Below are 14,959 nucleotides of genomic sequence, written 5' to 3' on the forward strand. Positions count from 1 at the left end.
TTTCCCCACCCTTACAGCAGGAAGGCAGCTCTCCAGCTCATGAGCTCATGCAAAGCCACACAGTTCTAATTCCTAATGCACTCTGGATAAGGAGCAGAGCACCGACAGCTCAGGATGCTGAATTTCCCTTCCTGCATCTGCACGTGCAGCCTGTCCCCCAGAGGGCCTCACACAGACACATCTCCATCCTGTTCCTGAAACCTTCTACCCAGCAGCTCACCTAAGATTACTTCCATGGATTCTTACTAATTGTGTTCAATTTATAGGTTCAGCTTGTCAATGAAAAGTTACTTTATGTGTGTTACTTTTTTGAATTGCTGAGTGTCTGTTCATCCCTAGAAACATACGAGAACTTCCGGGCAGCAAATCTGATATTTCTTCCTGTTTCCTTCTATCAAGAGACAAAGTTCATGGTCTGTCTTCAAATGTTTTTTTTTCATGAACTGTGGCCAAAGCCCTGGAAGGTACAGTAAAGCAATTCCTGCTTTTGCTGAAGCCTCACTATGTGGGATAGAAGTGCAGCGGCCTCTTGGGAGGCAGACTTCCACTAAGAAGGTTACCATGAATAATCCTAGAAAAAAAGGTCTTTTAGGAAACAATGTATTACTTATTTGTCCCGATGCCAGCTCTGTCTCAAAACTGACAAGAGGCAATAGTATCAGAATCAATGGGCCTGACGGCAATTCACAGCAAAAGAAACACAGAAGAATGAGTTCACAGCCAAACAGGAACATTAATAAAGTATCCCTTTGATAATAGCAGGACATGCCTATAATACCCGTGTTTTCACAACCACTTCAATCTTATCTCAAGAGATCCAATATCCCAGGCAGTAGAAAAATCCTTTTGAAACTTGGATTTGTTCTTAACAACACAGTCTTTTCTTCTTTGAAAACCTAACACCTGCTCTCCAATCTGTATTTGTAATTCAGGCCCCTGTCCTGTGTGGTTCTGCTTTAACACAGAGCACAGGGATCGCCTCTGGCATGTACAAGAATATCAATCTTGCTAATATGATTAGAAGCAGCTGTGAAGACAAATGTATACAGATTTTAAGCTGTCTGTGGTGTAGGTGCACAAACCAGTTGCCAACATACACAAATCCTCAGGCCATCGTATTTTCCCTGCAGCTTGATGCCTGTGCTAACTAGATACTGAACATATGCTGCTTTCACTTGGCCTTCCAAATTCAATATCCAGTTCTGTGACCAATAGCCAATGCAAACAGCTGGTCTGATCAGCAAAATTTCCACTTTCATATGAATGCAATAAATATTTCAATAAGCAATTATGCAATTAGTATTCATTGAAATTTCAGGCTAAATTATTTCAAATTGCAATAATTTAGTGAATAATTCAGTAATTTAAATGCTGCAATAAATACCTTAATATAACTGACCAACATTTAGAATATATTATATGTACTATATGAACATGCAGCACCTTATTCATATACAAATACTACACAAGCTTGCATACACATAATTCCTCAATTAAATGGTGTGGAGGGATTTACCAGTGTATAAATAAGACTGACTGCTTAGACGTAGACACATGGTTTTAAAATCTCTTTGTGGACAGTTGAGTGAACTAAAAAACATATTTCAGTTCTAACTACTGATAACTGTTTGTCTCTTTGTAAACACACCTGTCATGAAAACAAATCTCAAATGATTATTAAGATTTATTAGAGGCACACTTCATCAGAATTAATACCAACATGTGAGAATAAAAGTAAAAATTATTTTGTGCAAACAATTTTGTCTGCATGCATGGGGCAGCATCCATGGAACCTGACATGTCAGAAAGCCTGATTTTGAATTTCAAAATATTTTTAAGGCCTTGACCCTATATTTTGTTATAATTTGAACTTTTCAGGTCTTCAACATCAACCCACCACTCTTACCATTTCATTTGGAAGCCACATGTGTTGTCCTCAAGTACTGAAGTAATTTTCTGTGGCAGTAGCAGCAAAAATATAGAATTACTGCTACTATTGGATAAGCCAGAGCTGACTTCACAGAACAGTGTGTATCAGAAAAAGGGCCAAAAGCAATCCTGTATTAAAATATCATTCCTATCCCCAAAATTTCCTGAAGAGTAATGCTAAATGTGAGCAGAGATTCAGCTCTTGCTCAGGGCTGTGCAGGGAGGGCAGGCACAGTTCCACGTCTCCTCTGTCTCAGTCCAGTGGGGCCGATGCCGAGCGTGTTTACTGATTAGTATGAACAAGATTTTCAACCTAAACACAAACCACTCATACTTTATACAGTTGGGGTTTGTTCTCCTTGTAGAATGTGCTAAGAGATGTTGTTTTGCTGTAATTGTAAACCAGCTAATGGTGAAATGCACTTGTGCTGGGCTGTACAAACATGCAGGAAGCTACAATTTACCTGTGGGAGTGAGCGACACATCGCACATTAGCTCCAGGATGTGCCTTTGGATTTGAAATAGGGAGGACTAGGGGATTGTCCATATAAAAGAAGGATAAATCAGAGAGAAAGGGGAGGGAAGGAATTCAATATACCAAGTCAAACATAATCCTTATTGCTCTGCAGTATCAGATCTAACTGTGGTGCTAGAAAAGCAATGCTTATCAAAAAAAGCTTATAAGCAATCACTAGAGAAAGCTACATTTTTTTAATGTCACAGACTCAGTTATTATTTTCATAAATGATGAAGGAAATAACTAGACTTTCCTTCCAATTATTTTTAAGCTAAACATAATGGTATAAGTGACAGTCAGGCATAAACATCTGAAAATACTGTAACTATCCAATAAAGAATTTAGAATGTTCAGTAAAGCTGATATGGGTTTTGGATTAAGATCAAAATAAAACCCTCAAAACCAAGCCCAGAACTTAACTAATTAAAAGAAAAAACAAACACTCGACAGCAAGATTGTTAAATAATTGAAAACCCTCTCAAGGAGAGTTAAGACAGTTTAAACTCAGAAAACCAAGTTCTAAATACATCATGAAACTAAGGATAAACAAATGAGGCTACTCAGCACATCCTTTTTGACTCTTTTCCCTGCTAATGTTCTATGTGCTCATTGAGATAGAATCAATGGGTTTTTACTCTGTGTGTTTGGCTGCTGAGACTCAGGTTTGATTAGTGGCTGAACACTGGGAATCACGTTCTCCCTCTTGGAACTCCACGGCAACAACAGCTCCTGTGGCAAGGAGCAGCAGATCATCCTCCCCAACGTGCTGGGCTTGCTCGAAGGAGGAACCAGGCTTTAAAAAGGATTCTCTTCTGACCAGCTTTAACTGCCACCATCAATCCTGGCTGGCCCAGTAAAGCCAGCCACTTTCCTGATCAAATTCCATCATCTACACCACAAGTGAATTTGCCAGTCTGTGTGCAGACAGATGTAACCATGCTGTATAAAACACGAGCAATAGGAAACTGGCTGGCATTTCTGCTTTTCCCATGACAGTTTCTGTTCAGAATCAGGCTTTTCTTCTATTCAAATGACTTGGCCATGTGCAAGAATCTCTTTGATATATTGTATTTTATATATTGTATTTTCAGCACATTTTTCAATCCAGTTACAAATACAGTGCAGTCATTCCACTGATATTTTTCCCATTTTTTCAAAATTTTTAATTTTGTGAAAACTGAAATCTTTCCTCACCGTATGTTTGTTTTGCTGAAAATGAAGAGAGAGATGTCAAAATAATTTTCTTTTTCTCTTTTTCACTTCAATGCTGAAACATCTTATTACACTGAAAATTAAAATAATTTAACATCCTAATAATATTACAATTACATATATATGCATTTAAGTTTAGGCAATACTGATCCCAAATAATTTGATACTTAAAAAATGTTTTGTACTCCTGGAAAATCTTTCCATTTTCCATTTTTGTTCAAAGTTGGAATGAACACAAGTAGTCAAACTGTTAACACTGCAACACCACAATGTGACCCTCTCCTTAAGACACACAGAGCAGACAAACAGTAAATTACATTACAGCTCATGCCAATTTTTACATAAACAATGACCTGCTGTTTGTTTAAGGATGCTTTGGCTCTTGTCAGTAATGTTAAAGCACCTCATATGCATTACAGAAAACCCATGAGACACGGAGGGTTTCAAATTCATTTGAAACTGAATTTTACAGTCAGGATCTGGACACAGAAAGATTAATTAACTTTCTCACTGCTAGACAGGAAACCTGTGCAAGCCTGAAATGCAGTTTTGCATCCCACCTTCCCTGAGGATCCCAGTCCCAGTGCCTTACATGCCCACCAGTCCCAGCTCTCCAAGCTCGGGGCTGGCAGCAATGCTCTGCCTTTCACCAGATCTGCATTTAGTGCATTATTTATAATTTTACTACTTCAGCTGATCAAAGTAATGGACTAGATGTTGACTTTTTAGATGTTTTGGCAGCATAGTTGGAGGAACTTGAAATTATTAAGCAGATGTTCATAACTGGGGGCTTGTTTTGCCCTAATGAGATGCAGTATTTGTTACAATGAAGGAAATTTCTTGTGGATTTGCTATAATGCATTTTACATACACTGGGTTACATTTATGCTCAAGCAATGAAAAGAAAATACAGTAAAAGTCTATATTACTTTTCAGATCTGATGATGTCACCAGACACATATTATTACATCTGAAAAAAGATCAAGCTCAACTTTTTGAGGTCTGTTTCTGTTTTTATACTTGATATCCACCTCAGTGGTGAAATGGGTCCAAACAGTTAGCTCTTTGTGATCTCTCTCCAGAGGAATCACTGTACTATTGCAGCAGAACCAACCAGAGTGGGTTGCACCTCAGTGTTTTTAGGCTTCTGGCCAAAATTATTGAGAAGCAGATCTCCTCCCTTTGTAGATACATAGGCAAATTTAATGCACAGTTTCTCTGGCTCTTTCAAATTCAATTTTAAATTTGTGGTGTTTGGATTTAAATTCAGAGTTATACAGTGCAATATGGAAAGCAAATTAACAAATTCACAAGTTGACTTGGTGGACAAATGCCAAAGATTGATACAATCTGGGTGTAAGAGCAAGGACTGATCCAGAAAAATATTAACAAGAATTGTCTGTCCTTTGTAAAAGACCTCAAACTGTGGCTTAGATATTTATTATGAACCACACTTATAAAACTTCCAAGATGTCTACTAGAAACAGAGCACAATAGAAGCCAGTTCTGCTTTTCATTTTATATACTACCACTGGGAATCTCTTTCTTCTGATGTTCATCCATATTGTAAGCTTTTTCTTCACAGTGGGTAAGAGTTTCCTTGCTTTGAAAAAATAATTCATCATACCAAGAAGGAATATTGAGCAAATATAAATGCCAATCCAACTACTTATACCATCTAAATTGGCAAAATCTTTTTAATTCCCTTCATAACACTCAGGACGACCAAGTAACTCCATCAAAACACTAACAGAACACCCCAGAAGCACAGAAATGCCAATATTTAATTAATAATATGCAACACAGGCACCCACATTCATATTAATAAGTAGCCTTACTTTTCTAGCAGTTACATCAGTGAGAGCTGTGAACTCTGCTCCTTTGAAAGCCTGTGAGATGAAGTTGGAAACTGTCAATCTGAGGGCTCTTAAAGGAATGCCACATTAAAAAATACACTGTAATACTTAATCCTTTTGAACCCTCTGTAGTAGTTTCTCTTTACAACCTCTCACCCCTTCCCCCACTCTTAAAATCCTGCACAGTGACTTCAGACTAAGCCTGAGCTCAGTGAGTCTCAGCCCTACACAGGGACCAACCCTGGCTTTCCTACACCACAAAACATTGGCTCCTCTCCCTCACAGCCCACAGACTGGTTTTACCAGAGTAAGAGAGGCTTAAGCAAATGACTTTTACCTTGTATTTGTCCCAGGCCAAAGCAGGACAGTAGCAGCTAGCACGCTTCCAGCCAGGCTCAGTTTATGGGAGGCAGCAGGAACCTGCAGCAGGAGATGCTGGGCCAGCCCCTCCAGCAGCAATCCCTGCATCCCCGGAAATGGCCACAGCTGCAGCCAGGGCCTCACCTCAGGGAGCTTGGATCTCTCACTATGGGCAAAAATTGCTCTTGCTTTTAGTGCCCTACATCATGTTTAAATGTCAAATACCAATAAGCCACCAATGAGGAAAACAGCAGCAGCAGCAGCAGCCCTTGCCAGCTCTGAAACCAAACATCTTCCAACTTCAGCAGGCTCCCTAAAATTTTCAACCAGCCACACCTTCTGACTTGTGACCTTGCACCACACTGCTGTTGGTAGCTATGATCAAAGGTTTTGACCCCACTTTAGAGTGACCCAAAACTTAGTTTCAAAACTGGGAAGTATTTAGAACGATAATCAGGTAAAATACACAAATTTTACTGGAACCAGAACTTGTATATCTACCCTTTCAGTATATGTAGGTGTTAATTTCTAAAACCCATATTATGCCATAGAAACTACGTTAAGAAAATAGAATTATACACCTAAGTCTTCTGGAAAGTGCAAGTTCTACTACTGAGGGTATACATAACGAATTTTTGAGTACACAAATGGAAACTGTGAACATAAATGTTTAGATTCACATTTGACTCTCTCTGAAGTTATTGCTTTCTTTCATATTAGCTGAGACTGGAACGGGCTCAAAATGAACAAACTATAAGTGAAAAGTATCTTAATATGTAATTCTTTCAATATAATGTAACATACTCAGAAGAAATAAGTCTTCCAAAGTAGGTGGGAAAGAGTCTCTATTTACTAGGACCCCTTTTATAGTTCATTTCTCCATTACTTCAGTGTTTGGAACTTTTCAGAACTAGAAATACATGTATTATTTTCACTTTTTAGGACAACTATCAATACTTAAAAAGTTCAGTAGAATAAATGTTTCACTTCTAGTCACCATTTTAATTACTCAGAAACACATACAGTAAAACAAAAGACAGAGACATTTTGGGGAGGGGTAAAGAAGGAAAGTGCTTTGGTCTCTGAGATAATCCTGAAGCCCTTCTTTGTGTACTTGTAATTTGTTCACAGGATGAAAGAAGGGCCTGAATCCCATATTTATGTAACGGTTTTCTGAGTCCCTGCTCACACACTCACCCAAGAGAACCATGCCCAGACTCAGCCACAGCTCCCTGAACCTTTGAGCAGTGTAGAGGCTGCAGGTGCTCTCTTTGAACTCATCATTTTCCAAAGAAACTGTGAAAATTTCTAGTGAGTTCCTGAGCCTCCATGGAATTATGTACATACCAACTCTCTGAAAACAAAGAAATCTGGATATTATCAGCCTGCAACAAAGCTTTTCAGGATCAGACCTCAGTTCTGTTCACTTTTTTAGTTACATGTGGAATTTTCTTCTAAATTACCTCATCCAAAAGCCATTGAAGTGAATGGGAAAAACTCATGCTGACCTGAACAATTCTTATACCATTAGGACCTATAAAAAGTTATATTTATATTGCTTTTCTTTAACTTCAGCAGCAACCTGACTGGGAGCTCTGCAGCCTGCTACACACACAGCACCACATTAGGACAATTGCTTTTGGCTGGAATAGATAAATGTGAAAGCTTTTCTGAAATCAAACACATGGAAAATACTATGAAACTATTTAAAACCTTTTGAAATGCATAACTGAATCAACAAAAACTATTTCCACGCATTAACTGAGGCAAAGATAGCATATTCACTTGATTTTTAAAACTGCAAATTGTAAAAGAAATGCGTTGAATTGTAGAAGAAATGTGTTGAATAAATATTTCATGCATTTAACAACAAAAATGGAACATGTCTTGATAATACTTTGCTTAACTGCTGCCCTGTTTATTCAATATTCCCCAAAGTTAAAGCATAACATGTTAGAATGATTACACGGTCTTGACCTTGCAGCTCCATTGTATTCTCCAGACTATTTCATAAATTTGGGAGATAGGGCAGGATCACCAGAGTTCATGCAAGCAGTGCACACCTACAAAACACTGTGAACCCCAAGTTTCCCCCCATTCTTGTTCTCATACTACAAGAAATGGTTGTGCAGATCTGCATGACAAGGACTCCCAGCACTCCTAGCACACAAACATGGAACTCACACAAAATAGTTTCCTTGTGAAGCTGTAAAATACATCTGCTCAGAGCATCTGATCCTTCATGGCTTTGCTACAAAAGGATGTGTAACCAAACAGAACAGATTTAGAAGAATTCAGACTAATACTCTTTTTTTGTATCCCTAAAGAGGTGCAGGAATACGGACAGGATGCCTTCTTTTCACTGGTGATTTGCTACAAATACTTCAAAGAAAGTAAAAATGTTGATTCAACAGCAAAGGCAAATTTTTTGAGTGAAATTTTGTCCCTGAAGCTTAATGGAGGACTTTTCCCATGGACAATCGGAGTCAATAGAGGTCCCAAAGTGCAGTACTCCTTATAGAGGAACAGCTGATGGACACAGTAACCATCCACTCCAGAGTGCAGGAAATAACACAGACAAGATCTTCATTTGTCCCTTTTCTCTCCCTTATCCTGAAAACCCAGCATACAAAAGATTGGGTACTACAAAATGAAATGGAGATTCCAAAAGATTTTTTTTTAATCCTCCCACTGGATAGGACTATATGTTACCACACAACCTTTGGGAGAACTGACAGAAAAGAGGAATCAGCATTATCTTTATTTCTTATTCATACATGGCAGAGGTTTTGCTGCTGAGAATGCTGTGCTTGATCCAAAATGGAGGATTCAGAAAAGGTGGAGATTAACCCCTGGAATTGCCAGGGCAGGTTAAATTCTTAGGGTACATTAATTTAAAGCAACCTTGCTCTATGCTAACTTTCACTCCTGGGTAATCACATCCCTCATCCCTAGCAGGCCCCTGGTTCTAGGGTATTTTCTTGCCCATCTTTACACAACTCAGACTGCTCCCCAGACCAAAGGCATCCAAATCCTCAGCTGTCACTTACAGCAAGTTTTAGGCTGCTCTGCACAGCCACTGGACACAATGAAGCTATGTAAGAAGCACAGATAGACAAGGACTGATACAGATTGATTATGTGAGCTCATATATTGTTGACTTATGTAGCCCTGCTTATTACAGACTTTGCCTGACAGCCAGGTCAGACATTGAGAAAGCTGTAATAACGCTACTAAGTACTTAATACCAATAGCTTGTGTTTTGTGTATCAAAGCATTCCACTGATTCCATTCTGTGGGGTGGAGGTGTTTGTTTTTAATTCATTTCTGAATATTGGATATCTGCATCTTGTTTCAAGGGATAATAATAGGTAAAACAGACAAATTTCATCAAAGTATCACTTTGTACCACTCACTCCCACACATGCTTTACAAATAACAAATCTTCTTTCTACATTCTGTTCTAGCCTAAGGATCTTCAGTACCACACAATCTGGATACAATTTTGTTTCTGCATCTGAGCCTGAAAGCCACAACATCCGTCCTTAACTTTCTGCTCCAACCAAAAGAACTAAAAAGTGGGCTTTGAAATGAGGGCATAATTCTTCCTGGGACATTTCCCCAACTCACAATTAATGTGACTGGACAGGTCAGATACTCTAAGATACACGTGAGTATTGGTCAGCTGGACACAGAAGGCGGTGTCTCTCTTACTGCAAACCTAGGCGACATTCATCTAAGGCCTGTAAGGATAGCACAGATATGACCTGTCTGCTCATCTTTCTCTCACTTTCCTGTCTTACAAATAGTTCTGTTTAGAGGGTTTATCTTCCATTGCACTTCAGAGTGTCTTGAATTTACAGCTGAATGATAACATTTGATGGATGCAATTTCCTATTTTCCTAAAGGCACTAACAGCCATTTCCAATTCTCGAGGCTCATCCAGGTATCCATCTATAAACACCCACTTCTTGCTCTCACCACTCTTAACCCACTTTTGCCTCCAAACAGCAAGTAGAAAAGTGAGGAAATTAAAGTATGCACAATGAATTAGAAACATTAAATGTGTGCATGTGATTTATTACAGGGAAATGGCTCATTTCACTCACCACAGTTTGGTGGGTCCTGCTTAAAACAGTACACTTAAAAATACGTATGCATTATTAACTATTGTAAGAAACCATAGCATCAAAGGTAAAAGCCAGGCTCTAATACCACTAAGCTTCTTACAAATGCAAATCAAAGTATGTATATTAATACAATTATACAGAAAGAATAACTATAAAAGATAAGTTCCCATGTGGAAGCACTAGGTTTCCATATACATAAATATCTCAGCATTTTTTTATTAAAGCTTTCTATAGAAGTAGTTACATATTTCAGTAATACACAGGATATTTACAATTTCCAGGTTAAGCTCAACACAACAGATGTTCAGGAAGTAGATTTATAGATGAAGTCAAAGAAATGCCTCAGATACTTTACCATAACCACACTTTTAAAACTGCAAACTTCCATCTGCTTTCTCTTGTGATCCATTCACAAACCAGCAATAAATAAAAGGGAAAACAGGGACCTCGTATAAGTGAACTTCTTGTTCTGCATTTGAATAAATTCTAGTCTCATAAGTGAGCAATATTTCAAAAAAATTTCACTTAAAAATTAAATAGAATTTTCAGTAATGTGTGAAAAATGGATATTTCACTGCCTCACAAAGGATTTCCACTGAGCCTGAAAGAAATCAGAGATCATATTCAATCAGAATTGAAGAGGAATTTTATGCCTATAGTGCCTAAGCTCTTGTCAGTAATTACAGGTATATGTTTCAGGATGTCTTGTATCTATCGTTATGGAAGAGGCACTATTTGAGTTGTAATTAATCAATAAATATAAACACTATCTACTTGTTACATTTCAAATCCCCCAAAACTGTGTGATGCCTCAATGATGAATCTGTCTGCCCACAGCATTTCACATAGAACAGGAGAAACAAAAAAAATTGTCTTAGAAAATAAAGTGCATGCAATTAAAGGACATGCACTGTAAAGAGCAAGCAGCCACAGAATGGAATAGAAGCAATCAAGAAGATTTCTAACAGGTGGAGGCAAAAGAGAAGCAGAGAAGTATGGTCTGCTGCAATGAAGAATGAAGACTTCAAGCAGCTGCCTCATTGAATATAATACCTTGCAGCTGGGTGAACTGCAGCACAGCTGGATTCTTTCTAGAGAAACTGTGTATAGATTCCCTGTATATATGTATATATACATATATAGTTGCAGGATATATGTATATCTGTATGCTCACCAACTAGAAGTAAGTTACTTGAGAAAGTATAAATAAAACAGCAGGATGACTTCTTGTCCTCTGGGTGAAATCATGAGGTTGCCCAAGTATTGCACACAAAGCTGAGAATGTGGTTCGGCACAGCCTCTCCTGAGCCCCAAGGGGAAGGCCAAGCATTAACACAGTGGGACTCGGTTCCCTTTGAGTCTCAAGGACTGTCCTGCCAGGGACCACAGGCTTTCAGGAACACACACCAGGGCCCACCTTCTTGACCATACACAACAATCAATTCTCTGAGTACTCTGAAGTTCCCCTTCCAGTTAACCTGAACAGATGACACAAATACTAGGTTCCTCCATATATATCTATCTTCACAATATTGGTTTCATGCTAAGATGTCATGAACTCCAGCAATGGACTCGGAATGAATCTTTGCTTAATGTGCATATAAACAATATCTAAATCTATAACTTGTTTATAAACAATTTCACAATTCTAAGAGAAGAAAAAACCCCACACTGAACCACTGAAAACAAGCATAATATATTCAGGCTTGGCCTTGGAACAGCTTTCTGATGTTCCATCACTGACTGGAAAACACTCCACAAAACATCTTATTGATGATACTTTAGAAGTGGATAAATGGTCTCCTCTCAAGCCCTTATACCCTTGTCTGCACAAAGCCCAGACAACTAAGCCACAACCTCCCAAAGCTGAAACATCAGCACAACAGCTCTGTGCCTACAGCTGACTGTCCAGGATCCATGAGCCGTGTCTGCACTGTCCTGGTGACTGCACTCCCTGTACCTCCTCCCTGAAACCAGCACTCTCTGACTCCTGGGTACTCCAAGTCCTTGATGCTGCTTGCACCCCTCAGCACCTGACCAAGATTTTTAAGAGATCTTAGGCTTTTCTTCCATTTTATAATTACTTAAATCATATAAATCAGACCTCATTCAGTGTCTTCAGTGTCATCAATTGCCAGCAGACTCCAAAAGTTTCTTAGCAACTTAACATCTTAAGCTGGGCATTTTGATCTGTTAGAAGAAGCTATTTTGTTACTCAAAATGAGTGAAAACTGTTGTTAAAAACCCAGCAAGAAAAAAAATAATCAATAAATACAGCAGCTTTGCATTACTCTTCAGTCTCCATTTTAATACTGAAACTGATTCAGACTAAGTCTTACATCCCTCTTGTCTAACAAAGTATTGAAGTTGCAGTATTTACTGGACACTTGTGGAAGCTATAAATTTCATTTTCTTCAGAGCTTATATTTATCCCAGCTGTAGCAGACAGACATCTCTAGCTAGAACTCAGGTTACTAGAAGGTATTTTAAGACAAAAGTGAACTGATAAATGATTTTACAGCATGTACAGGTTTACCTGTACAGTGAGTTCTCCTCTGAACACAACACAGGCCTCAGGATGGAGTATTGATATGAGTGTCATTTTAGAGAAAAGAGTACCACTGAAGTTCAGCATGAAAAGCCATGCTGACCAAATCTCCTTCCATTCATTCAATGCTTGGATTATGACACATTTTAAGTAAAGAGAAGCCAGTTGAAACTGCCTCCTGACCTGTCACAAGGCTGGGTGCTGATTCCTGGTCCTGTCAGCCTCTTTTGCCTCAGCTGATTTTGAATCGCTCCTTGTGTTACCCATCAGTAGTTAGGTTTGGCAACAACAATACTGGGGGACACTCTGGGACACATTTTTCCCCCAACAGAAAATGCAGCAGTGACATCGGTGCCATTTGACACATCCTGCTTTCAGCTACAGGAATTTCCATCCCAGCTGAAACTCAGCCTGGCTCCAGCTCTGCTCCCAAGAGCAGTGTGGTGCTGCAGGCTCTCTAACAACCCCTGTCTCTCAGCATCAAACAGAAAGGAGAGGTCACAGGAGCAAGCCAGGCCTGGCAGTCAGAAGGAATGGAAGGAAGGCTGCCAGGCCTTGCAGAGCCCCTGCTGGCTGCCAGAGGCTGGGCCCGGGGCAGGTGAAGGCGCTGTGCTGGCGCAGCCCTGGAGCATCCCGCAGGAACGGGGCCCGTGCGTGTGCTCCGCGCGGCCCTCCGGCCCTGCTGCCAGCAGCCAGCTCTGCACACAGCTCCTGACATCTGAGCAGGGCTCTGATCCTAGAAACTCCGCTGCCTTCATCCAGCAGCTTCAGCCAAAGACATCTTGACTCTACCAAGTGGAACTAAATCATGTGTACAGACACCACTGTGATGATCCCTGAGCCACGTCCCCGCTCCCACTCCTGCCTCTAGAGCCAACATCCAGTCAGCCCCAGCACAAGCTACAGCTGCACATGTAAAATCACACAGGTACATTGGGAACAGCCAGGATTCCTGGGAAACAAATGTCCTGCCCTGCAAACAGGTGCAGCCACCTGAAAGGGGAGCTCTGAAACTACAGCTGATTTATTTACAACAAAAAGCAAACCAAAACATCATTTGGAGGGGATGTTTGGTCAAGTAAGCATTTTAGAAAACATCCCATTAAAAATTTGCTGTAAAATAACAAAACCAACAAAAAATTAACATAATTATCTCCATTTAAACTTAACATTTTCTTTACTTTGAGGGAAGAGGGGAGAGCCTCAATGTCTGCTAGGGGTAAATCATGTCTAACTTTCAGTGGACCAAGCTCTGATTTGCAAAAAACTCTTTTTTTCTCTAAGAAAATGAAATTGCTTAAACTTTGTAGTATTTTTCTCCCTGTAATTTCCTTCACTTAGAAGGAAGAAAAAAGCTAAGTCCCCAAAGAATACATTTTTAGCTCTTTCAAGTTTGACACCTTTGGGAGGCAGTGCTGACTGGTCACCATTCTGAAGTAAAGCCCAGTGTTCCTGCGGGGCCCTGCAGAGAGCAGAGCTCACAGTGCCTGTGCCTGCACAGGTATAACTCTACCAGCTGGAACAGAAACCCAGGGCTGGGACTGCTGCTTAAAATTCTGTTTATCACACATACCTGGCTGACATTTTCAAACAGAAGTCAAAGCAAGAGGGTCTGCAGCTGACCAGGATTTTTTGCAGTTGTTTACTTGAACATACTGCATATGATGATGTATTTTGGATGCACAAGACTATCCAGGTATCCTTCTGAAGACAAAATATCAGGCACAGGTTCTCCTGGAGAGGACTTTATTCCATCTTTAACCTTACAGAGAATTTCTGACAAAAATGTCTGCAGTTGTCTCCCTGCTTTCAACAAATGCAGCCATTCTTCACTAAGAGAGACTCCTGCGGCCAGATCCTCACAGAGTTACCCTTTTCAGTCAACCAATAGATTCTCTCCTTTCAATAGATTCTTTTATCCAGCCATCAAAAGGTTATGAATTTTTCATCACAATTAAAAATGAAAGTTAACTGAACTTAAGATTTCAAATTAAAGAGTTCAATTATCAGGATGAGTAAAACATTCATTATTTCTGTAGAGTTAAACTTCCTTACAGGTTTTATGGTTATGTCACTGTGATGTGTTCTCTCTGCTACAACCGTATCCTTCTCAAATTCTGCTCTTGAAGTCATCATGTGCTATTGGTTCTCCCACACAAACTAGGTTTTTTCATTAAATACTCTAAATTCATAGGGTTTATAGTCCCTCTAATATGACTTTTTTAATAAAGACAAAAGTTTATGTTGGAGCAGCAGCAGATAGAATGGGTCAGAAATGCAGCTGCACCAATCTGAACGAGGGAGAAATAAAAATACGAGTATTTTTTAAAAATAACAGTAATCACACTTAACTCACCAGCAAGACAGTGCTGTGAATTACAGTTTAACTGCCCTTATTGATCCAGTA

At 39.4% G+C, this 14,959-nt stretch overlaps 1 protein-coding gene across 2 annotated transcripts in view; it reads right to left on the reverse strand.

Moving 5' to 3' along the window:
* The window catches only part of THSD4 (thrombospondin type 1 domain containing 4), a 234,349-nt gene that overhangs the window by 153,700 nt on the left and 65,690 nt on the right, over nt 1–14,959 (reverse strand). The window lies entirely within an intron of this gene.

Source organism: Pseudopodoces humilis, chromosome 16 (assembly GCF_049639895.1).
Source record: "Pseudopodoces humilis isolate 2021_Gansu_Grassland_sample_001 chromosome 16, ASM4963989v1, whole genome shotgun sequence".
NCBI lineage: Eukaryota > Metazoa > Chordata > Aves > Passeriformes > Paridae > Pseudopodoces > Pseudopodoces humilis.